At 43.8% G+C, this 24,792-nt stretch overlaps 1 protein-coding gene across 4 annotated transcripts in view; it reads right to left on the reverse strand.

Moving 5' to 3' along the window:
* The window catches only part of LOC144102791 (uncharacterized), a 105,699-nt gene extending 89,608 nt beyond the window's left edge, over positions 1-16,091 (reverse strand). For all 4 annotated transcript variants that reach the window (XM_077635954.1, XM_077635959.1, XM_077635964.1 and 1 more), the window contains exon 1: positions 16,001-16,091. The gene's annotated coding sequence lies outside the window, so the exon portion shown is untranslated. The remainder of the gene's footprint in view (positions 1-16,000) is intronic.
* Positions 16,092-24,792: the final 8,701 nt, after the last annotated feature.

Consider the following 24,792-nt stretch of genomic DNA (forward strand, 5'->3'; position numbering starts at 1 on the left):
TAAGCTACTCAAAAATAGCGGATTTCTGCTGGCTACACGCAGTGCCTGCGACGGACGAAGCTGTGGAAAATTTCATCGTATTACCATTAAACGTAAATTTTGCTTTACGGAAGCGAACCGGCGTTGTTGGCACTATTTCACAGTAACTTGTTCGTTAGTTAAACATATCAGTTTTTTCTCCAGGACAAAGGAGAAAACTGATCTTTCTACGAATGGCTGAAAAGTCCAGTTGAAATGAACTGCCTCTTGATAGGACGAAACAAAAGATAGCCGAATGTTGTAGGCAGAGAAAGCAGAGAGCCAGAAGAAATCAGATAGAAAAAAAACCTATGCTTTTAGTTATTTTCTGTATACCGAAGGGAAAAGGGAAAAAGTACATTTATGCTTTTCAAGAGGTGAAACAAAATCAGTTCGAACAGGACTTTTCCTGGTCAGAAGATAAAAAAATTTAAAAGGAAGTCAGATCAGTAAACACAAGGAAAACGAACAAAAATCCATTTTTGTAAGGGATATCTCGAGACTATCATTAAGGCGTACGGCGTAAGGTGATTAATCAATGTTGACGGGATTAGCGATAAGTGCGCCTTACACGATACGATTTCACGTTGTCTTTGACAGTCCGTGCGGAAAAAAATGTCAATTTACAACGTCGTAGCCTTCTGAAGCCCTCGTAATATTTGTATCCGATCCGGCTAAAGAACCCTTCTGTTTTGGGTACAAAAGGAAATCCACGAATTCTTAAAATGCTATCAAAGGATATTAAGAATGTTTGCTTCTTCTTCGTAAGTGGCGACAAACGCCATGCGTGAGGCCTTGTACTCTTCATAGAACCGGGTCTTCCGGTTTCTTTTTTCTATGATGGTGTACGATCATATGTGATCACGTGACCAAGATCACTTGATCATGTAATTTGATATAGTAATCGCTGCCAAAATTTAATAATGCATAGCTTTTGTATGAAGAGACCTCCTTTTCGTGCAATAAAAGCCAGGCGGGAAATGAAGGTGGGAAACTGCAATCAAACACAGAACAAACTAGGGGTACTATTGTCACGTCTACGCTTGTCCTGTCTTAACCTCTTCTTTCAGAGGAGCCTAAACGTGTCCAGTAGTAGCTGGATGTTTGTTCTGTGGAACCACTCTGCTTGTTATTCCTTAAATATGTGCGCTTATTGCCCTGCTCGTGCCTGAAAGCTGTAGGCGGCGTTTCTAAAGGGACGTGAAAGTTTTGTGGCGTTCAATGTGTGCTTTTTTGTGTGCAAGAACAACAAATTAAAAAGAATGTTTAACTGCTATTCTATCGACATCTTCTGTAAGTTATTCATTAAGTTTGTGCGCTGTTAACTTTCCTGCAATTTAAAAGTTAAAACCCCGCAAATTGATGTTACCTCCTCTAATCACCACAAGACTGAAACAGCATATGTACGATAGCTGACAAATATATATTTACAGAGCACGTACGTCATGTGTTTCAAGGAAGGTAAATCTAGCTTTAACAGGACAGTCAGCGTTTTATCAAGCCAATATTCGCTAATTTGCATTGATACAAATATAGCATGTTAAAACTGTCATTTTGGATAAAATTGTATAGTTAAATTTAGCAACAATGAACTGTAGCATTATATATGATTATGAAGTATCCTTGTTCGTTCTGTTTTTCACTAATTTGCTGTTCTCTTCAAGTGATGCTTAACACGGCTTAATCAGAGAATAATTTAGGCTAAATTAATAATAAGTAATATTACATACTGAGAAGATTTAGCTGTAAATGTTTATAACTGCGAATAGATACGGACTGAGTTCAATGAATCCTGCCACCCACGAGGTAATCATTTGTTCGTCCGTTGAAAATACCGTTCACCCTCACCATGAGTGAATGATTTCTGCCAGGCCCTTTCAGCACCAGTTGATTCATTAGCTGCAGAACGCATTAAAACAATAAATATTTCTGACATAAATATTGACCTACTTGATTGTAGTAGTTCATCCTCTATTGAATACACTAATTGCTCAATGGAGACGGTTAGGATCGCCTCATAATATCTCCGACCACGTGTTCCTCTCCCAGGCAATGATCTCTCAGACTACGCGTTCTCTAACAGACGAATCCTCTTGGCACATACATCACTGAAATTCTGATAATAGGTCATTACCCATGAAACTTAACTCGAACCAAAACTAGATTTGCCCGCCATCCAACAAGAGGTGAATAACACATCCCTGTTTCTGGATTGCGTCACCAGTTGTGACTGGTAGCCAGTAATGCCAGATCATGACACTGATGTAGCGTCTCGCAATTTTACTAACATACTTTACAATGTACTCAACGTATAATCGACAATATCTTGTCGAAACAATAAATATAAAACTCCAACCATTCTCTGAATCAAATTTATTGCTCTCGAGTGCTTGCAAGAAAAGAAGATAATCTTTACTATACGTTAAAAATGCTATGCGAACGCACTAGCAAATTTTTCAAGGAATCTAAACGTAGTTACTAAGAAAACGTCATTGAACGCGCTGATAACATCCTGAAGCAACAAAAGATTATAACCTTCGTTTTAAAAAGAGCATCAACTAATTCTGTGATAACGTGTCCATAACGTCCTAAAAGTGACGGCTCCGACAGTTCATCCAGCATCACTACTGTAATCACCAAAGAATTTTTATTGCGTGGTGAAATCGCTTGGTAATATGGAACGAGGAATTCGATCGCTTGCTTCTTACATTTTTCGGTATCTTGTCTCTTGATGAAGTGCCCAATGTCGCATTCCAGCTTAAGAATAGAAGTCCTGCTGTATATAATTTTACATTTTCTAAATAATTTCCCACTTCACTTGTCATGTATTTTGGGATATGCTGAACCTGATTTTCAAAACACACATATTTTCCAAAGCACAAAAAAGCTCTGATTATTCACTTTCACAAAGAAGGTGGCGAAAGTTCATTACACGAGTATCGACCCATCGAAATTTGAGAATCTTTTGGAACATATTTATATCGCAGCTCATAAATTGCCTTAACAAATTCAATAACTTCTCTCCGAATCAGTTTCGGTATCGAGCTGATTTTCTGAGTTAGTTAGCTTTAATCTCGTTCACTCTAAGTTTAATGTGCGGTTGACGCTGGTATATCTGACAGGGTGCTACTTGTCCACTTTTTCAAAGCTTTTTATTCTATCAACCATAAAATACATTTTACGAATTACGAGACCATCACGTTACCTGGCCCTCGTTTTCATTAATTCATAACTGTTTAAAAGATATACAACAACTAGAATATGTCTCTTCATACCGAAAAATTCTGGACAAAGCATTTTTGAACGGGAAACCCTTTATGAATGCATTTTTTTTATATAATGTAAGATTTCACTATAGGAGTCAATATATCCGCAGATCACCTGACGGCAGTCTTGTTTTTTTTTTCTATTAAAGTTTCGCTATCGTCAAGCGTTCTCCATCGGTTCCTTATGGCAGTGTTAAGTGTTCGATGCGATCGATGAAAACACTTTAACTGAAAGGTTTTGCTCCATATCAGAAGAATGAACCGTTACCTTCATCATATTCATAAGAGTGTTTTACAATTTCCCAATTTCAAAATTTTTGTCCGAGAATATAGGGCATGTTTTTTTGCTACCCTAAAGTGAGTAATACTGCTCTTACATGGGCAGTTTCAATTCCCATTCAGTCAATGGACATCGAACCCTATGAGGATCAGGCACTGCCACACACCGGTTTTAAATGACTATTGAACTCTATGGAAATCGACTCAATGGAGATTCGCGAATGGCCACTGGAATCTCAAGGGGCATTGTGAATACCCTCGCCCTCGCCATACGTTAAAAAACAAGACGCAAGAGCTCGAAATAAACAAGAATATCTTTTTGATTTAATGACAAAACTTCAAACTGCACTAGCCAGATATTTGAACACGCTAAAGACGGCGGCGAGCACCGGCAGCTTCGCCGGCGAATAGTGGACGCTTCTGAAACGAAGTGCGCATCGCTGCCCATCTCTAGGTTGTGCCAAACAGCCAAACTGTGAAGTATTTGAATAGCTTTTCCCAACAAAGTTCCAATTAAAAAGAGCACTTACTACAAGATTCGGTTAGTTTTGCTGTGCTTCACTTCGCATTTTTGCTCAGTGTTACTACCCCGAGCACCATGTGTGGGATCGCATACTCACTGCTCACTCATTGAAGCTCGCTGTGTGGCAGCGGTTCATCAGTTTCGCCCTAGAAAATTTCAGCGGCCATTGGCTCAGTGGGCATTTCTATTGCTTGTGTAACAGGCTTATTACATTGCTATTACAAAGGGTTCTACACTCAGGCCATCGAAATGCGGCCTACTGGCCACCCTGGTGGTTCAGCCGCTTTGGACTGCTGATCCTAAGGTCGCGGGCTCTATCACGGTTGCCGCGGCCGCATTTCGATGAAGGCTAAAATAAAAATCGTCCCTGTGCTGTGCAATGCCGCTGCATGTTAAACAACCTCAGGTGGTCTAAATAAATCTCAAGCATTCCACTCGTTATAGCAAACCTTACAATTGACATCTCGCTATTTACAATTTATTCCGACTAGTACTTGATCTTATAAGAATAATCTAACCTACAAAAATGTCTTAACACTTTTACATGTACTTTTCATGCTGATGGAAAAAAAAACAATGCTGTGTTCTTGTAAATGTCTACTATATTCACTGAATGACAATCTCAACGATGTTGCATCTAGAATTGTTGAGTGGTGCCGGACTAATATGTTTCGCATTAATACGCTGAAAAGAAAGGTTTTGCTTTATTTTTCTCTCAACATACACGTCCTCAGTAAACTTTATATTATCCTTAGTGGGGGCTTGAAACTATTTTGATGGTCATGTTCTAGTGCAACAGATCTGTAGAGGTAGCCTTTGTGAGTATTCCAGTGAAATTTAAAAGCTCCGCGTTTGCCCTATAGTTTACAAATAATTGTTAACAATCGCTGCTCGCATTACTTCGCAACCGATTAGGACGACACCTCACCGCGCATCTCCTGTACCAGTGACGTCAGTGGGCAGTCTGGGCGAGCCTTCTCATTGGGCGTGCCCAGGCGGCGTGTGTGGGGTGGGGCGAGGAAGGTTGCAGTCCCGACTTGTTTTCTCTATTTCCCTTTCCGGTGCCTCGGCGCGTATGAGTTGAGGGGGACGAGGAGGAGTATAATTTTTAATCGCCGACATCTTCGGTGATGAAGAAACAAGCTTAACTTTTTCGGTGCTTTGAATCGCGCGCTTCTCCTGACCTCTGTGTATGTCATTTCCTGGTCCTTTAAATATGCTGCTATAAGAGACGTCGATCAAACTTTCATTCTTGGTTTCATAATTGATAAGCACCTAACATTTTGGGAGCATGTTTTTCTTCTAACAAAAGAAAAACAGCCTACGAAATAAGAGAACCAAACACATTGAGGCTTGCTGCGTATCGTGGGCCAAAAATACAGAATCTATTTATTCCCATACAGAGACTACAGAAGAGAGCATTGCGGGTATTAGGCATGCGTTATATCGGGAGCATTGCGTACTGTCATTTGAAAACATGCTTAATTACAAACTGTCTGCATTGGTAAATGATATAGTTAATACTAACACTCCTTGCCATTCAGTCTTTTCTTATTGCCATACCGAAACACAAGACATGCATTAAATGGAAATTTCAATTTGCCTGCCTGTCGCAATGTATCCGGGGAACGCGTTGTTCAATTTTCTGGCGTCAAAGTTTTGAACACGTCGCGTAATAATGTGAAGCTTGCGAGTTACTTTAAGCTAGCTCTGCTGCAAGTTTTCCTTTATTAGCAACCAGGAAGGGCCCTGATCCCACCACCCTTTTTTATGGTTTGCTGGTCTTTGTGAACTTTCATATGAAGTTCCTTATCATTCTATAGTTCTATTTTTTTCTATTTTGATTGTTTGGCTATAAATTGTTGCTTCAAGTGTGTATGTTGTTCCAAGCGTTTTTTATTCCTGTTTGGTTGTTTGTTTTTTGCTCATTACGGCTGCCTATAGTGTAGCTTATTTTGCACTGAACCGTTTTACTAGCCACACGGCTATCGGTACAAATATATTTTATTTACTGCCTAGTACTTTGGAAAATAAAGAATGCTTTGACTTTGTTAATTTTACCTCGCTACAAGGTACACACACTAATTTCGCTCTTTTAAACCTTCAGTCACAGTCTTTACTTCGTTACATCACGGGTTAACACTTACATTACGCATCTATCACCACTGCAAGATACTAGAATCTTCACTTGCAGTCGTTTCATGTTCAAAGCATGGCCATTGCTCTGCAAATCGAAGAGACGGTGAATTTTTAACTTACTTAAATATTCCCCCGGTATAGTCTGGCATTCGAATTTCCCAACAAGAAGTTGCCGTTAACCTTACCCTCCAATAGCCAACTTCATTTCAAACAGACGCGCTTTGCATCTGAGAGCTACCTATTATCTAACTGAAAGACTAACTGTGACAAACATACGATTAATTTTTGTGCCACATCAGCGTGGAATACATTTCTGATTTGCATCAACGATTTCAGCTCATTGCGCCTGTTTCAAAATAATCTGCGCGCTTCTCTTCTCTCTCTCTTTCTCTCTCGATTAATTTTTATCGTGCATCTGTTACTCTCCGTTTATGAAAATAATTGATGCCGATTACTTAACTTCCCCCCTCTTTTATACGACTGCTGGTTTATTTTCGTTCCTTTAAATTTCGGTTCATAATGACAAAAGGTCCTTCCATCAGTCGTTGACTCCGAAACCGCTATCTGAATTTTCAATCAGTGTTCTAGAATCTTCGATGATATACATTTCCAGAAGCTCAAGATTACATTGTCCGCACGAACTTGTCATCTTGCTATTGTTTTGTGGTTAATTCGTCGCCGACAGTGCTGGTCGGTATACGCGTCCCTTGATCCAGGAGGAGGCGACCCAGCGTGGCCCCAGTGGGGAGGCAGCAGTGGCAGTTGTCACAGCCAGCCTTGGATATACGGCGCGAAGAGCCTTGAATCGAGCGGCTGCGCGGATCGATCGCAGAGCGGCCAAGGTGCGTCCGAAGGGGCACCGCACGTGTGGAGACCGTGACCGCGGCTCCCACATTCCCGAAAGTGGGTCGCGCGGCGCCGCAACAGGCTCATTCGTTCCTCTCGGTCAAGGGTGCCGCCGGTCGATAGAGCGGCGCTTGTGCGGCCAGCGACGGTGCTCTCTCCACGGGCGCCAATTGTTTACGGCCGGCCGAGGCCTATATACGCAAGGTCTTCCGTCTTTGCGTCTCCTCAGAAATGCACTGTTAATAACTCTTTGCATTCGCCTCCTATCGATGTTTTTTTTTAATCATAGTAAGAAGTACTGCGTCGCGTACTGCTTCCACCAATGGGCGCCTTTCTGCGGCTTCAAGCTATGCAATGAAGAGCATTACGTACGTACCATTTCATTATTGCGTGTATAATGCCTTTACAATGCCGAGATGACTCATTTTCTTCCTTACATTAATTTTGTTTCCTTAAACGGAGTCAATCCATTTCTTTCGAAATGGGTCGACTAACACTGCCTATACTTTATTAAGAACAAACTTGTGGTTTTTAGCTTCTTAAATTAAATTCCTCAGCAGTCAAAAGCCTGACGCCGGCGGGACGTTCTCAAGCGCTGCTCCGCTGCCTTTAACACCGTCTAAACGATGTTAAGACAAATGAAATTGTTTATAAAGGTTACACATTGCGCTTGAAAAGACGTTTTGCGTTCCGCTGACGGAAATGGCGCCGACATTCAGGTGTCGCAATTTCTAATTTTGTGACAGTAGCACGCAGGGACCTGAACAAAAATACCGTGGGACTCTCGCTATGATCACTTGCCGCAGGTGAAATAATGCCCTTGGCGATTACGATAATCCCCAATACGAAGTTTTACCACAGCTGTATAGATCTCCGAGGCTCTGTAGGCTCATTGTTTTGCTTTGCTGGGTCTTCGATACGTCTGGCGGCGATATTAGTTCGACATTAGTATCAGTTGATGAAGACAACGAGGTGCAATGTGCCAAATGTGTATATTAGTTCGATAGCAGCATTAGTAGGAGTTGACGACGATGCACAATGCACAGCACGAGAGTACGTTACACTCTAGTAGGAGGCGTGGTCGGCCTGGTTAAGTCGGGCTTGTAGCCTGTCAGGTTGGGTGTACTTCCATGCAAAGCAAAAAAAAAAAACTGCAGCGATAGCCTAGTGCTCTCGTGCAGTGGTCAGCAAAGCTAATGTGCATGCGACGCCGCGGGTTCGAATCCCAGTCGATGCAACGTTTATTTTTATTTTATTTATGGTTTGGCTCTGTTGCACCGACAGCGGCAATGCGGCTCAACCCCCGAAGCCGGGCTCTAAAACTTAATATCAACGTAAAAGTGCAAATTACAATGCCAGGACAACAGTTTCGGTCACGCAATACCATCCAATTGCACGTTTTGATCCTCATGCCTTGAAATTCGAGATATTTTCCGCTTGATGCCCCGCCGGCCAATAGCCAGCTAGCGTGCGTGTTTTCTACTGAATCAACGACAGTTTTGACCTGTAACTAATTGCTCACGCAATGAGTCACTTTTGGCTGCTGGAAAGAGCTCCTGCATGCTGAGCGAAAAATCAACGATGCAGCTACATATTTCCTAACCGTGTATATTTTTCTGCACTATGTTTGAAGCTATAGCAAGGAAAACTAACCGAAAGGTGAAATACTGAGCCAACGTTGACGAAAAACAAAGAAAATGCGATTCCTGGAAAGGCCACTTAATGAAGTTAAAGGTCCAAGCCGTCGTGCTTATTCAGAAGATTCAGCTTTGAGGATGATGGAACAACACCTCTCTCAAAAAAACCTAAAAAATTGTCCACAGTCGCTCTACTCAAAATACAGTCATAGAAAACGGTAATGAATAAAAACATCAGTTTTGTGTGACCTTGTTCCAGCCAAAACGTTCTTTCAAAAACAGCCAGAAAGCATCAACACTGCTGTCACGTGCCGTCCTCCGTTTCAGGCCACTGCACGCTCATCACGTTCCGGCAGCCGCATCAGCGTAGCGGCGCTATGTGCGAAATTGACACCAAGGCCAGCAGTCCGGCTTGGCCTGGTAAAAACAACCGCCATACTCGCCTCGGAAATCAGTATCAAATGGATACGGTTCTTGTGAACCATGCTGTGCAGACGGTTACCGTATTTACCAGAATAGCACGCCTGCGTGCATTCAGCTGAGTGGCATGCAAGAGAAATAAAGCTCTTAAATTCGAGATAGAAGAAATCCAACCCAGAGAAGAGAAATTTAGCCAATTTGTGCTTTACTGCAATACCGGCGCTCCACGAATACGTTGGAAAGCCATTTGAGTAGTATGGAATTCAAGACTCGTGAGGGCACTGGGAACAAACGGAGTTTTGGAAGACAGACAGAAGGTTCAACATTCCCCCTCCATATTGCAGTGGCGCTGCTGGCTTCAAGCTTCGTTTTGAAACTTTAATTTAATCTTGGTGTAGCTAAACAGCTATGAACACTATTTCACTTTACTTTTTTGTAATGAAAAAATAACACTGGTTTTTCATCGCTCTGTGTGCACGCGCAGTTGTCTGTTCGCTCGTTTTGTGCGTCTACGATTACAAACGACTGTCAAAGAAGCATCACCGATGAAGGCTTTGAGTTTCTTTTGAGCACGGCTGCTAATGTGCATTTCAACCCGTACACTGAGGATAAAAAAAATCAACGGGGCCGTATATGACCACCGGTGTCGATATGTTGTGCGGTCTCTATAAATTTAAAAAGAAGCTCTATTACACGCGATGTGTGTAAGAATTTCTTAATTTAAACTTCTTTTTACGCTTCACATTTTTTTCGCAATTTATGTCGCGAAGGCACTGTGCACGACGGTGCATGTACTCGTGCGTCCAAGCACTTTTGAAACTCTTCGAATCGCTCCGTTGTGTTCCGTCGACTGAATTGACATTTGAACCGAATGCTGCTGAAAGACCTTGTACAGCAGCACAAGGCCGGCTGCTGTGTCGAATGACGCTCGGTTCCGCGCATTTTAAACCTCCGTGGGGCACGGGCATAATACCTCAACCCAACAAGGCGCTTTACTCTTGCAGAAATTCCGTTACGCTTTCTATCCTACTGTCTGCGCTCGTTCCCGACGATTTAAAAATTAATGAAATAGTTATTGAGAGTACGTGAATTATTCAGGTGCATATAACTTTAGTAAAATTTATAGCACTAAGAGGAAGTATATGCGATAAAAGCGAAGAATTAAGCTTGCGTTACAATATGCGTGTTATCAAGGCTTACAAAAAAAAAAGCTTTTGCTCGAGCTGGCTGCAGCACTGCGGGTACAAATATATAACTGGACAATGGGCTTTGGGTGCAGCCATTTAAAAGATGATGTGATGACATAACATTAAAACTGAATGTGAAAACATGCATAAGAATGCATCATTTAAGCACTACTTTGTCCACTGCCTTCAGACCACGCTGCTGATTATCTTTAGTTGCTTCCCGTAATTAGTGGAAACCACTTTCAAAGAAATAAACATAAGCGGTAGTACAGCTCCCTATCCATCTGCAACTTGGACAACGACCGCAACGGTTTTCAGCAACCTGGGGATGTCTGCACTTTGCGAAACAGGCGCTGTTACATCTTTACATCGTTCCACCATATATCCTAATTCCATGTTTGTCACCTTCCATTTCAGTTCCCACTTTTAATGGAAAGCTCATAATTTAATGCCGCTATCTTTCAACCGTTCTCCCGATTAGATACTAAAGGAAGCGACGCGCACCGTCTATGACAGCGAACGGGGCGTCTGTTCTGCAACAGCCGATTCTGAAATTATTTAATAATCGCGTGACGGAGCATCGCGTGATGAAGCCTTCCTTTCGTGTGCTATCTCCATTCCGTGTGAAAGATCACCAGGTGGCTTTCGTTATTTTTTTATTTCTTTTCTTCCTTTTTCTCTCTTCTTTTCGTTCTCATTTAACTCCCTTCTTCACCAGTTCTCTTACAACGCGTTTCGGGTGTCTACCGAAAAGTGAGACAGATAGAGTTTTGTCTTCAGAACCAATTTTATTTTCCTGTTTAGTTTGTGCTGAATGTTCCAACGGTAATCTGATGTTCAAGGCGCGTCGGTAGTGCCTAGTCGGCTATGTGGACGTAACAGGAACGCTGAGGACATGCTGAAGTGGCCACAGAATGAGGGATCATCAGTTTCGAATTACAAAGAGGCGAAGTTCTGAGAAAACAGAGCTTTTAATCCTAAAAGAGAGCAAAAAGTGACTCCCAGTTTCTGCATGTACACTGCGACGACGTCAGCTGCAATGTACTTGCTTGATAATAGACCATTTAGAGGTAACTAATGCACCGCGCCCGGTGGTGTACTTTTAACCCAACCTAAAGGTGAATATAATACCTAAACGCAGAAAATTATGAGCAGCGATCTTACGAGACCCGTAGCCATGAGTAACGTGACGAGTTCGAACCGGATTAGATGGGGAAGCAATATTCAAGCTTTAACTACAAAACTCTCACGTCGTCGACAGAAATGTCAACAGAATTACGAATTGCACAGCGATAGGATAAGACATTCTAAAGTTGGAATATTTTAGAGTTCCTCGAGGACATCGAGAGTGACACAGCCAAAAAGCTCTTAACTTATCCTTCCTCCAAAAACGCACACTGCTTTCCCCTATTTTTCTTTTTTACAAACTATGCCATAGTAGTCCTACCTTTCTTGCGCCCCATATCAGGCCAGTCCATCACGTTCTTCCGCGCATGGATCAGAACCAATTTCTGACCGAAGCAGTACATTTTCTTTCACTCATCTTTCTTTATCGCCATCCGTCAATGCAATCAGATACCAAGAAATCCCAAAGATGTTGCCAATCACAGCGCATTTGTTTCTAGTCTGAAACACTACATTGAGCAGTTATTTTCAATGTTCATTCCTCTCTGTTTTATACCTACTGCTAAAACGCTCAATTGCGTCGCATTCTAAATGTTTGTTGCTGCCTACCTAGTTATATTTGGATGTTTAGGATGTTCGTTTAGCGCTACGACTTAATTACTTGAGACAGTTTGCATTACTGCGGTTGCATTACCCTCGACTCTGATGCCTCGGGCCTTCAGGGTATTTGAATAAATAAAGAAAAACATGGTGGTTGCCCTTTCTTTAAGTGCTCCTTCAATGTTAGCCGAACTGCTGATGAAACCAAGGTAGCTGACGTTCAGGAATCCGTGTGGCGGCTTTTTGCGTCCTTTCATTCCGAAAAAAGCTCACCCGTGGCCGAGAGATGCACTCATGCGAAAAACTTATGGGTTCTCGACGCAATCAACGCTACATATCCCATGAATGCAACCGCCGCGGTGTATCAGTGGCTATGTGGTGCTCGGAAGCTGCACCGATAGACGCGGGTTCGAACCCGGCAGCGGCGGTTGCATTTCGATGGAGGCGAAACGGTAGACGCCCGTGTACTGTGCTACGTCAGGTGCACGGTCGAAGTTATCCGGAGCCCTCTACTACGGCTTACCTCATAGCCTGAATCACTTTCAACTTTAAACCGCAGAAACCAAACAAATCCCCTCAAGTGCAGTGAGACATTGGAATGGTGATATTATTTTGGTATATTAGAGATACAAGGCTCTCCCAAGGCTTCATATGCCGGCCCCAATGATTAATCATGAAAAAGTAACCTCTATTCCACTTTCCGAATAGAAATGTCTGCATCACCGAAACAGCTCATGTGAGGTTCAGAGTAAAAACAGCGCTAACAAAAATGAGGACGAAAGGGGGGAAGCGAGACGACGCAGGCGCCAAGTGGCTTACTGAAGAGAGGCGATTTTTACACATGTCCGCGGTATTCTCACACAATACTAAAAAAATACGTGCCAGAAACAGAAGGAAAAAGAGTAGAAAACAGATACGAAAAAAAGATGCAGTTAATACGTCGCAGCGCAACGAACACAACCAGTGAGCACACCGCAAGATCCCCGCATATCCTAAACAAACCTAGATCCCTGTCGCCGAGTCCGACGGGCGGTGCGCTGGCTCACCTGTGCCCAGCTTCACTTATGTTGTAGGTGTCAATAATTTCTTTCTAGTTTATTTTTACTCTGGTTTATGAACCGCGTTTTTTTGTTAGACCTTCGGCTGACAGCCACGTGTGTTCAGGTGTCCTTTGGAATCATTCGGCAACGAGCACTCTTGCGCGCACTCCCTCATTAAAGGTTCGGTCAGTTTAGTCAATGTCGCTGTGTAAGATATCTTTCACCGTCGCAAACGTAGATGCGCACAAATGTGAGGGAGCTCGGCAAACCAACGTCATATTATTCTTACCGAAAAAGAGAACATTCACGTAATACCGACCACATTGCTGCTGCGCGCTGCTTAGGCCTGTGCGCGATTACCGCAACTGAGCTGTTTTCCTCCCGGACTTCTCGTCGTTTCAGATTTCGAAGCAAGGACTTCCAGTTACCAGGAGGACGCAAGCGTCACGCACTGTACCTCGTCAACCAAGCCACGATTTTGAGAGAGCGGTATCAAGGGGCATCATCGCAGCGCCCTGTCTCACTAATTTTGAAAAGCCACTGCTGAACGGGATGCCTGTTTCATTGGTTCCAGGATTGAACAGCTAACAAACATTCTCGTTACACGAAAAATCCAACTCCCTTTCAAGGCACTGGATTTTGCTCCATGACACAGAAGTGCAACAGAACACAGAGAAAACTACGCACAAAGACACGTTGACACACGAGCGCTGTGGCTATTCTTCGTCATGAAACGCCAACTAGCTTACTTCCTTACCCCAATGGATTTTGCTCGATCTGCGGTAGCTTCCAAGGGAAGGCTAGACGCTTATGATTGGTTCTAAAAATGCTAAGCAGCATAAGCTTCTCCTTCGCCGAAGTTAGAAAGGCTGATTCCATAAAACGGCAGCAAAATAATTAATAAAATATGACGCTGTTTGCTGTTCAGTCCGCTATATCGGCAGTTATGCCCATGTCATTTCAGTACAAAAAGATTTCGGCTTATATAGGATTAATAGAAGAACTAATTTAAATGTCACCTGTTCTCAAAGTAAATGACAGCTAAATAATGCAGCGCAACTCTGAGACGGACGAAGAAAAGGCAGACACCCCAGCGCTGTGCTTTTTAGCTGCCATGAATTACCAACTAGCTCGATCAGGCACGCTCTCAAAATAAAATCAGTTACCAAAATCAATGCCAGAAAAATAAAGGTAGATTCGAAGTACAAACAACAATTGTCATTACAAACTTCTGCAGCGTATTGAAACCTTAATTACACTAATTGAGCGATGCTCTGCACGAATGGGTGTAAGTAGGAAATCATGATAGAGCAGTAGAGGATCAGCTGGCAATCCACGCCATTGCGTGTTGATTTCGATCCTTGTTTTTTGCTTTGCTTTAGCCTCTAAAAAACTCATCATGAACAAAATGCACCTTTAAAGAGCACTGCGGTTACAACAGCGTAGCTTCAGAATAAGAGAGGCGAAGTCATTATTAGCAAATCCGCCCTGCATAAGAGTGAGCAAAGCAATCTGTGTTGCAGTTTCACGGTTGAGGAACAAAAGTGCCAACGTGAAGAGACAACACTCTACTTCTAGGCTGTTTTCTTCATCCACGCACACACATTCTGTGGGTATGTGTGTGTGTGGATAGAAACCATGTACACACATCAGCAGACTCCCGGAGGGGAGCAACAGGTGGTGCCGTGATTTCGGCCTATTTGCCACAGAAACAAACGCAGCCACTTTAATCCCACCACAAAAAAAAAAAAAGCCGTAAGCACGTGAATGGATGGGCGTCGGCCGGACACAGCTACTCGGTGGGCGAAGCACCAAGTCCATTCCGCGCTGAAGTTCACCACGGGGAATTGTTCTTTCCCAGAGGAGGATATCACTAATTCAGTGGACGCGTAATTGATAGACCGTAATGGGACGTGGTGGCCAGGCTGTTCCGGGACTCGTTTTTGCTCTTCACTCAGTCAGCCCCTCCAGTGTGGTAGCACATTAACTGGCAGCCTTGCAGCCCATAAGTTATGGTCACGCAAGATGCACTCTTGGGGCAAAAAAAAAACAGCGACGAAGAAAACAAAGTTGTTGTTCCCCAGTCTCGGAAGGAAACAGAGTTCATGATAAGCAGTGAGCAATGAGGAAATGGGAAGGCAGTCTGTTATCTAGGCAAAACAGTTGGCGCAGATAAGGAGAGAGGAATAATTGTAAGAATGAGAACGGGTGGAATGGGGCAAGCACTCAGGTCATTAACAGTACCTCATGCATATCCCTCCAGAGGAAAGTATTGAAAAGGTGCATCTTGGCGGTACTCGCATGCGGGCTGAAAGGTGGAGACTAAGGAAAATGCTTGAGATTAAATTGAGGACAGAACAGCGAGCTGTAGAAAGCAAAATGATCGGGGTAAAATTAAAGGACAGGAAGAAGAGCAAGGTTGGTCAGGGAACAAAAGCGAGTTGGTGACATAATAAATCAAAGAGAGGACCAAAACAACTAACGCAGACGGTTCTCTTGGCGGTGGACTCGATTCGAAGGGAAGGAAACGTATTAGCGAGAGGCAAAAATGATTGCAAATTATGCCAGGGTCGCCGCAGCTGGTGCAGGACCGGGTCAATAGGACCCAGCAATGGGAAAAACCGGGCTGGCGAATGCGTAATTGTCTCCGGTGGCTATATTTCAGAAAAACAAAACAAAAATAAAGTTTTCAGTTTTGAATTTTACTGCACCTGCATTGCGAAGCCATTTACAGCGGGCCTCTTTCCGAAATGTCACAGCGAAATCGCGCAGGGCAGTTTCAAAGCCACGTTCGCGCCACGCTCCCGACGAGGAGCGCGAAGCGTGCCTCATCCCGCGCATGCCGTGACCAACCGCAGACGTGCCGGCCGCGTGTTCGCCCTCTTCACAGCACAGTTGAAGCAGAGACAGGCACACCTACCTTTGACTGTGCAGGCACCCACGGTGGCGACGAGAGATTTCGGCCACAGCAGCTTTGCCGGCGACCGGCGGACGCGCCAGCTTGGACTGCCGCTGGCGATCAATAGGCGCCGGCCGGCGTCGTTCACGAGCGCCCCCTCGCCGCCTCTAGGGTAAGCGCGGTGCCATTTTTCTAGAACGCCAGCTCCGGAATAAAAATCCTCACATACTTTGCGATGTAGAAAGAAGCCTTGTTTGAGAAGCCTAAGGTTGGCGTGCTTCCTCGAGTGTGCGCGATCACCAATGCGAGCGTGAGGAAGGGCAGTATCGGTGCAAAGAGGGTGATTCCCGACGCAGAGCTTTCGTTGTGGAGGGAAACTTAAAAGAAGAAAAGTCGCGGTACAAAGCATAGTGCATCGTTGTTGTGAGCAACAGTCTATTAGTATGGACTGTTGCAGCTGACACAAGAAAGCAAACTAGACAAGAAGCAACTCTTCCCAGCATTCTAACATTACGGATAATGGAGACGAGACGTCGTCGTTTATGTAGGCACATCAGAAATTTGATCTGCATGCTGCTCACCGTATTTTTATCGTTGTAGAGCTGCACGGAAATCAATGCCTCCCGTATTACCCCAGAATGCCTCAAGATGTTGAGTGCAACATCTTCTTGGCGTTTTCCAAACGTTCTATGCGCGGTATACCAAGTCATTCTTCTTAATATTCGCGGCTTTTAAAAAGTACGGCGCTGATGGTATTGGCATGTGTGGTTTAAACGTTACGAAGCGACATGTGGGCTACCATGAGCGCCGTAGTGGAGGGCTCCGGACCTAATTTAGGCCACATCGGGTTCATTAACGTGTGCTGCGGCATCGCACAGCGCACGAGCGTTTTTGTATTTCGCCTCCGTCGAAATGCTGCCGCCGCTGCCGGTAATCGATCCCGCGGCCTTGGGATCAGCAGCCGAGCGCCAAAGCCACCCAGACACCAAGCGGGTATGGCGTTTATGGCCACGTGGATGCTGCCTTTACTGAGTGTGTGGGCTCGGCGGACACATCATAACGATATATTTCGGACGGCTGATTAGCCTAAATGTGTTAATTTTTGAATTATTTCCTTTATGCAGTATGTTGTATTCGAACTCTATCGATTCAACACTAATCATATTTATGGAACATACCAAAATGTAAGCGTCTCGAGATATTCATCAGTCAAGACCCTGCTTTTTCAGTGCCTGCGCCTAACTTTGGAGCACACTGAGCGCCCAGATTCGGAATGAGGTCCGGAAAAGCAGGGAATTTATTTATGAATATCTCAAGGTCTATTCCACTTTCATAAGTTTTATAGATTGAATTTACCTCTAAAATAAACACTCTTCAAGACTGCGATTTCAACATGCAGCGTAATGCAAGTAATCAAACGTTAACTAATTTCGGCTTATCAGTCGCATAACTGTGACTGCTGTATTGTTATCTTGCCTGCGCCTAGCCCAACACATACTCAATGAAGGCAGCATCCACGTGACCATCAGCGCCCCATTGTTGTGAAATAGCAAAGATTAGGAAGAATCACACGCAAGATCCGCGTGTTGCAGGAAGTGTAATTTCACGGCCTGCCTGTGTGACACCAGTGTTTTGGGTGTCAGGCCAGGGTGTGACTTTAACAAAGTTAATTCCATATCCGTAATCAAATCTATGAGCCAATCGTCGGTCACACTGTAGCGCAGTCACGTGGCCATACTGGTACGTTGCTGATCTTCGTAGCAGATTGTGCATGATTGCGTTTTCCTTGGCTCCAGATTAATACTGTGTTTACAAACATAGCGGGCACTGACGGACTCTGTGGGTATCAGCACTCCCGTCGTCTGCTGGAATTTAGTGCTTTCGCATCGTGTTTAGAGGCTGAGCGTTGCTCACGACTCGTAACACACTGGAAGAAAGTGTAGCCTATTTCAGCTTACAAATTCGCATTGTCCAACTTTCCTCGACCCTTGCTTATGGCGGAATTTCGAGCGGGCAAGAACGAACCACTCTCATAAAGCTAAGCGGGAAGAAGATTGCTCCTGAGTGTTTTATTGTTGGCGCTATAAGCGCCCATAGAAACACTGCAGCAACCTCCCCAACGCTCGTCCAGCCGACGTTTCTCAATTGTCGTCCGCTGAAGCGCCAGGAAGAGCCTCAAGACAATCCAAAGAAAGCAAATACAAAACACCCATAGTTCTACACCCCGAGAATAAACGGGAGAGCTCGAGCGCAGCCGGGATTGTTACCAATTTTAACATTTGTTTTTTTTGGTGCACTTGACCAAAGCCCTGCCAGAGCTACATTATTTCCTTCACTGTGCTGATGCCTCGCGACATGTTTCAGCCAATCACATGAGGTTTCCAGCAGCTTGAACTTGCCAGCCGCTCAGAGATCCTTGCCTGTCAGACAAGTGTGCGTTTCAGCGGTGATGGCCCTTAGCGCTTCGTCGCTCCTCGGTCCATTTTGTTGTGATGCGTCGCCTTCGCTCTTTATGATCCAGCGAAGCGACCAATGACCCACAATTCTGGTTTGTCACGAAGCCTATCTTTTATCGTGTTGCAGAAGCAGTTTCCTGAGCCAAGTAGTGGTGACGTTTCTGGTTAGAAATATGCGCGCCTACCTGTATTTTGGTGCGCAGGAAGCGCCGCGATTTCACCAAGGCCGGAATTTGTTTGAACAGAACGTGGAATTTTTGCACATATTTGCAACTACAGTTTGGTGCTGGTTCAGTTGATTTGTTCCTCAAATCTTTGTGTGCATTGTGTTATTACCGGCAGCGTAGCGTTATCGTGTAAACAAAAGCTTCCTATTCCTGTTTCTTAAGCTAGTTCATAGCAGTACATTCGACCAGCGATCACTCATGCTCCACTCGAAGATTTTTTCCGTTTTCAGGGATCTTGATGGGTAAAAATTGGCGAAAAGAGGATTTTAAGCGGTTTCTTGGAATTTTAGTGAGCGAAACTCACTTTTTTTCTAAACTGACGGAGTTTTCAGGCTGCTGCAGGGACAAAGGGCCTGAGATAGGGAATTTCTTGTGTAATTGAAGGAATTTTCGGCTACGGCATGGAATGTGACTGCCAGCAATAACTGCGTTTGAAGCACTGAATACATAGCCGAAGCAATATTTTTATTTATTCATTTCAGACAGCTTCAGGGAACTTGAGCGAATTAGAGGGGAGGGGGATGGTAATAAAACACGAATAGCTTAAAATAGGTGTACGCAGACAAAGAAGCGAGGTACATAAGAATAAATAGACAAATCGGTGGAAACGGGTAAAAGAAATCGAAAAATACATAAATAACAGGATAAGCAAATTCTGCAGAAATTTGGGAAAGTCAAACAGGATGACACAAATGGAAGACACGAAACATGTCATAAGTGCAAGCTTTCAAAATCACATAATGGCCGCCAAAAGAAAATTGTAACTTTCAAAGCACAAAGCAGTCCACGCAAGAAAAATCGAAATTTAAAGATGAAAATACACTTCACAAATCGTTACAAGATTTAAAAAAAACAGGCTGCTCTCTACTTGCAATTCGTGCTGATCTCTCTGTAGAATCTGATGTAACATACTGTAGGATTGGTGCCGAAAAAATACTTTGATGCTTAATGAATCTAAAACCGAATGTATTTGTTTCGTACACCCGGAACCTTACCTTTTGTACCTACGAACAGCGCCCTCGGCCCGTACACATCTGGGTCAGAAAGATATGCGAAAATTCATGGTGTATTATTTTCCGAATATATGTCTTGGAACGAACATGTTAATTATTTATCGAACAAATCAAGCAAGATTGTAGGACTGTTAAATAGAAACCGCCATAATCTCCCACATTTAATGAGAAAACTCATATATAACGCAATTTTCAACTCGCAATAGTGGTAATACGACCGAGTCGAATATAAGTAAACTAACCTTGATCCAAAAGAGGGCTGTCCGCATTATTGAAAACGCTACATTCCTAGCACATACAGAGCCGCTTGTCCTCAAGCATAATATACTCAAAGTGGAACACATGTACGAATACAACCTTTCAAGAATTTACAAGACTGCAGTAGAATAAAAATCTGACACGTTCCTAAACTTAGCAAATCTGGTGAAAACAGCGAATACATATTCGTTCAGGCATCAGTCACCATGGCTTCTTCCTTTCTCCTGTACGATGTACGAAAACAAAGAATAAAAAACGCGCTACTGTATAAACTAAACTGCCTAGATACTAAACAGATAGACATCCTGACAATGCAATACAGAAGTGTTTTCGAAACGTTCTTGTGAACTTCACTATTGAAGTTTTTCGAACTGATTTTGCAAACTTCGTTCGCTTTGGCCATTTTGTTTACTCGCATTTTTAAATCAATGCTTCTTAAGACGTTACCTGTTTACAATGAACTGCCTGCACTTTATATGTGACTGCTGTAAATGTGGCTGGAGTCTCGTCAAGGTGTAAACAAAGCAGCTTTTTTCTTCCTTAAAATCAGATCTTCCGCCACCTTTTTGCCTGTGCAAAATAAAAGATATTTATTGATTGATTGATACATTGATTGACTGATTGATAAGCGTATTTATACACCGTCCCCTCTTCCTGTCTTGTTTAGGTTGTTACAGAGAATTTAATTACTTAAGCAATGCATGGAGCAGTTTACTTCTTGCGACTACAAATTCTAGAACTAAACGGAAATCGTTTGGTGCCTCTACGAGGTCCTTTAGTAACTATATACACTCCTAGTAGTTTCGTAAAAAGGACCACTTTCATCGGCATTAGTCCTGTGATACCCTGTGCTTCCGCTGGTGTGAACTTTTCTGCGTCTTTTTTCTTCCGTATGTGAGTTGATATGCAGTCTGGCACGGAACGTCTCAGCGACGAAGTGTCAATGCTGCGCCGTTGTTTTTCTCTGCAGCTTGCTCAATAAAAACGCTGGAAATTATTGTTTATGACTTCTTCATTGCACTACAGCGTGGGGCCCCTACATATGCCAGCCGTGTTTCATTATCGCCTCCGAAATCACCACCTAAGGCGCCACCATTGAAAAGACATCCAATGCCAGGCAGGATGGCTGCCAGTTCTGTCACCAAGCCACCGTGTGTGTGCCAGCGGCACCCTATGGGACTTTGTCCTCGACATCGTGCCCGAAACGATGCTGCCGTTGCCAACGCAGACTCGTCGCCTGCAGACACGATGCGTGAATATCTTCACCAGCAAGAACCTCGACTGGAAGAATATGAGGCCATTACTTTTGACGAAAACAGTCCAGCGGTAGCCCGCGTGGAGAGCAACGTGCAGAGCAGCCGTCACTACGAGCTCTACCCGCCCGTGGTTCGCCAAGGCACTGCGGTGACGTCTCTTTCCCGTGGCGTCGCCATTTATGACCTGCTCCATGTGAATTCAGCAATTCTTACACACTCGCCTTACTACAGCGATATTCTCGCAGTTAACATCACTCAGACTTTCCGTACCACGCCAACTATTGCGCGTTAATTTAGGTTTGGTTTGGTTTATGGGGGTTTAACTTCCCAAAGCGACTCAGGCTATGAGAGACGCCTTAATGAAGGGCTCCGGAAATTTAGACCACTGACATCGCACAGCACACGGGCCTCTAGAATTTTGCCTCCATTGAAATTCTGCCGCCGCGGCCCGGATCTAGCCCGCGTCTTTCGGGCCAGCAGCCGAGCGCCATAACCACTCAGCCACCGCGGCGGCTATGCGTTAATTTGGGGCATGATTGCGAAAAAGTATTACTGCACTACATACGCTTGAGCAGAAAGCTTTTCGCAGCGTTAGTAGGGTTTCTTACAACCTCCACTTTCACTTCTTACTCAGCACAAGTTAATTAGTACAAAGCAAATGTAAAATTACCGTCTGTTACCTAATACATTTCTCAAACGCGTAGTATGAGGATTTTCTAAAAATATTGAGTCCCTTTGCATTGAAAAGTCATAACATCAAACTCGGGCTATCTGAGAACGGTGTGCGCCGCGAACGCGCACCAGTTATCTTTTCCAAACATTCACGTACTATCTACCACAACCTAAAAAAAAAAACATTTTACTGAATACAGTGAATTAACACGTACGACACTGTAAAATTTTTATGCTAACCAGTTTCCGTAAAGCATGTTGCCGGGCTAGTTGGTTCAGCATTTTGAAACTTGTAAAGTGCACCTTGCCGCAAATAAATTCACAGGCAAAAGAGACAGGGACACAACGGACAGGCGCCAAGTTCCAACTGTTTATTGCACAAGAAAAGCACATAGATTTATAGCCTCAGGCTACACCCACTTTTCACTTCATGCGCCTTATCGCAGCCGTTATTTGTGGCCTCGCACTATCAGTTTTGCACAGAAAATCATACTCCGCCGCATACAGTTTAACTGAAGTGTCACTCCTTGTCTCCTTGTCTCTTTTTTTCTGTGTGAATTTATTTGCGCCAAGGCGTATTTTATAACCAGTTTCCGTAACACTTGCTTACTTATCTTCAGCTCTTGTCTCGTAAATTCTGCCCATGAGAATTTCGATGGCATGTCTCATATTGTTTGTATTTCTAACAATGAACCTCAGTGCAAAACTTTTTATACAATAATTGTTATTCTGTTCCAGCGCATCATATTTCATCTTCAACGTCACCGCTGCCAAAATGGCTCCATGACCAAACTAGATCATGGACCTAGTCAAGCCTAGTCATACAACTAGCCATACGACCTAGTCAAACCTAGTCATGACCTAGTCAAACGACAGCTTTTTTTCTGGGACAATGGACACGATGATGTTGAAAATAAATTTTATTTAATTTTTTTAATCTTCGCAGGAAGAATAAGCGCAGCGCAATTCCTAATGTAACTTCGGCACGTTAAAGTCGTCGCGCATGACACCGTAACTGTAGCGTTTGCAGTGTTTTAACAGGAAAGCACGCAATCTTTCCTGTAATGTCATGTGTCGGTAGGAGCGTTTCAAAGTCATCACATCTATTAAAATGAACTATGCGTTGATTTCAGCAGTGAAACTGAGTATAGGCCAAATTTATCATCCCGTGGTTGCAGGCATACAGTTTTCTCAATAGCCGCCACGGAGGCTGAGTGGTTACGGCGCTCGGCTGCTGGCCCGAAAGACGCGGGTTCCATCCCGGCCGTGGCGGTCGAATTTCGATGCAGGCGAAATTCTGGGGGCCTGTGTACTGTGCGGTGTCGGTGCACGTTAAAGAACACCGGGTGGTCGAAATTTCCTGAGCCCTTCACTACGGCGTCCCTCATAGCCTGGGTCGCTTTGGGACGTTAAACCCCCATAAACCATAAACCAAGTTTCTTGACATTACCCTGAGAAAAAAGGGGGTCTGCGTTACTCCATTCGCCATGGAAAGGCGCAGGAAAGACGGGAAGATGTAGCCTTGTGTTTGGCTTCGCTATTGTTGGCATAAAACGTGCATTCACCCCTAAAACACTACTAGTCTCGAGCTCACTTGTGTGCTTAGTTACGTGAAAAACGCACTACTAAAACAACTTAATCTGTGCACAGAGGAGAGGATCACGACGAAATTACCGATTCTTAGGCAGAATCCACGTCTTCGGCCCAATGATAGCCAAGCCAAGTACGAAACATAATTTCCGCGGCATTCCCGCAGTGAATGAGGTGCTCTTTACGAAGCTCGCAACTTTTCCCTCTGGGTAATTTTGAGAGACTCTACGGTAATAGGTTATTACTGAAAGTGGCATCGGAAAGAGGACGATTGGGGTGCACCTGCCATCGCACAGGCACCGGTATTGATGCATTTGTGTCCCACACGAATAGTTTTTCGTGAAACGTTACCTTGCCAAGCTAAATTTCATTTCATTTCATTTATTTCTCCTTAAGAGCCCGAGGGCATTACATAAGGGGGGGCGAATTAACATGATGTACAAAATCTTGAACGTGGAAAAATGTGAAGAGCAAAATACAAAATACAATGAAGGCAAGCAAAAACAAAAGCAAGGAAAAAATACAGTAAAAAAATGCAGACATACATCTAAGTCAAATAACAGCAAACAAGCAAGCGCAAAAGAAAATTACACCAAGGCGCAGAAATGGAACCAAACTAAGTAACAAAGGAGTACAAAGGGGACAGTCTATTCAGTATGGCTGAAGTTTTAGTTTATTGCGGAATTGTTTTCTGTCTGTGCATTCGGCTATGTTATCGGGTAAGGAATTCCATAAGACTATTGCATGGGGGAAAAAGGAGGTACTCATTGCAAGGGTACGGGTGGAAATTCGTGCTAGAGACTGGCTGTGGCTTAAACGGGAAGATCTTCTTAGTGGTGTTGTTAGTAGCTCATGTCTGGACCGTGGGTGATAATAGAATGTGTGAAGAAGGCACAAACGAGATATGATGCGGCGTGATGCGAGGGACGGCAAGTCGAGGCCTCTTTTCATTGAGGTGACGCTGGAATTTCTTGAATAGTTCGAGGTGATAAATCGTGCTGGGCGGTTTTGAATGGCTTCGAGATTAGCGGCGAGGTATGATTGTGACCAACCTTGTCGCCATTGAACTTAAATTCTTTCGTACTATCCCAGATATTTTTTTTCGGAATGAATGCACGCGTGGTTAAAAATCTCCCGAGGTACTTGTGCTTGTGACAAGTTCATAAGTTTGCCTCAATTTTCGAGGCTTTTGGCCTTGTCCCTTCCGTCGACCAGCTTTAAGACTCCTGTTCTCAATGGGTTTCCTAATCCTATCAGCTTTTTCAGTGGCTGTATCCTGCAGCTTGAAAATGCCACACATGGAAACAGTGTGTTTGAAGGTTTGCTGCTGCTGTTCTCCCT

This window comes from Amblyomma americanum, chromosome 1 (genome assembly GCF_052857255.1).
Source record: "Amblyomma americanum isolate KBUSLIRL-KWMA chromosome 1, ASM5285725v1, whole genome shotgun sequence".
Taxonomy (NCBI): Eukaryota; Metazoa; Arthropoda; class Arachnida; order Ixodida; family Ixodidae; genus Amblyomma; species Amblyomma americanum.